Here is a 1,853-nt window from a genome sequence, read left to right as displayed (position 1 = left end):
ATATTTGGAATGACTACTTAAAAAAAAAAAACCTGAACAAACGTATGATTGGAGTCCTGAAGATGTGTTGTAGAACTTTGGATATGTTTGTCTCCAGCATACGTAGACTGTTCAGCACCTTCCCTGTTCTAGTTTTTAAATCTTGAGTTCAGAGACAAACCCTACCTCCCCCCAACTCTCACACACACACACAAAGCCCAAAGAGAAAAACAAACAATGCCATGCTAATATTATCACTTTTGGGGGGAGGGCAATCATCCCCTTTGACCAAAAAAAAAAAAAAAACCTCAACCAAAAATCCATAAACAATCTACTTAGAATCATTTGTGGTGGACAATGGAGGTCCTAGATTCTTCATATTCCTGCTTACTGATCCACATAAGTAGGGTGAGTAGCCAGTATGGAGGCCCTAGTTAGAGTATCTGTACTCAGCTGGGGGCAATGATTTTGATTTTCAGTGTGTCAGAGGCTAGGGTTGTAATCTTCCATATCCCATTAGCAATGCCTGAGTATATGGTGCTACCATCAGACAATACAATATTGCCATACAAATCCTTACAGATTTTGACATCAATCTTTATGATTGAGTCAAAGGTAGTTCCATATATTCCATATTCCATAGGATTCCATACATAAGAAAGATTGTTGGAAGAGAGCTCTGGGCACTGGAACCTCTTATAGCCAATGGTGATAACATGACCATCAGGGAACTCATAGCTCTTTTCTAGAGAAGAGCTAGATGTAGCAGTGGTCATCTCATGTTTAAAGTCTAGGGCTACATAACACAGCTTCTTCTTGATGCCATGTACAACTTCCCTCTCAGCTGTGGTAGTGAAGCTATACCCTCTCTCTGTCAGAATTTTTGTGAGATAGTCCATCAGATCATGGACAGTCAGATCCAAAAGGAGAATGGCATGGGGAAGGACATAAGCTTCATAAATGAGCTCAATGTGGCTCACACCATCCCAGAGTCCATCACAATACCAGTGGTTTGACTGGAAGGCATACAGGGACAGCACAGCCTGGATGGCAATGTACATGGATGAGGTGTTAAAGGACTCAAACATAATTTTTTTTCTTTTGGTTTTGGGGCTTGGGGGTGAGGTTTCTATGATAATGAGAAGGTGCTCTTCAAGAGTCGCATGGAACTCATTGTAGAAAGTATGGTGCCAAATTTTCTCTATGACATCCCAGTTGGGGACAATAACTTTTTCACTGAGATACTTCAGGGTCAGAATACCTCTCTTGCTTTGGATCTCATCCTCCACATAACTGGGGTCTTTCTGGTCCACACCCACTATTACTCCTAGATGTTTAGGGCATCCAACAATGAAAGGGAAGACAACCTGGGGGGCATCATCTCCTGCAAAGCCAGCTTTGCATATTCTGGAGCCATTGTCAAAAAAAGTGAGGGCAGCAATATCATCATCCATGGCAAACTTTGAAATAGCACATTTATACCCTTAAGAAAAAGTGGAGGTATTGTTGTACCTGGAGGCAAGGAGGAGGGCAAGCATATGCAGTGAGCATGGAAGAGCTCAGAACCACTCAGAATATAAACTTCTTTAAAAACAAAACAAAACAAAACCATTTACCTTCCATCTTAGAATCAATACTAAGTATGAATTCCAAGGCTGAAGGGTGATAAGAGCTGAACAATTGGGGTTAAGTCATTTGCCCAGAGTCACACAGAAAAGAAGTAGTGCCCAAGGTCATATTTGAACCTAGAACCTCCCATCTCTAGGTCTGGCTCTCAATCCACTGAGTTAACTAGACACCTTAGAATGGAAACTTCTTAAGACGAGAACCGTTCTGGATTACGTTTTATCTTCTATTCTCTACCTAGCACAGTG

The 1,853-nt window shown here is 41.4% G+C and overlaps 1 pseudogene; it reads right to left on the bottom strand.

Moving 5' to 3' along the window:
- Positions 1-428: 428 nt before the first annotated feature.
- LOC123241521 lies at positions 429-1,433 on the bottom strand (annotated as a pseudogene).
- Positions 1,434-1,853: the final 420 nt, after the last annotated feature.

The sequence above is a fragment of the Gracilinanus agilis genome, chromosome 3, assembly GCF_016433145.1.
Source record: "Gracilinanus agilis isolate LMUSP501 chromosome 3, AgileGrace, whole genome shotgun sequence".
Classification (NCBI taxonomy): Eukaryota; Metazoa; Chordata; class Mammalia; order Didelphimorphia; family Didelphidae; genus Gracilinanus; species Gracilinanus agilis.
The sequence above is the reverse complement of the archived record's forward strand: the minus strand, read 5'-3'. Positions and strand labels throughout refer to the sequence as shown.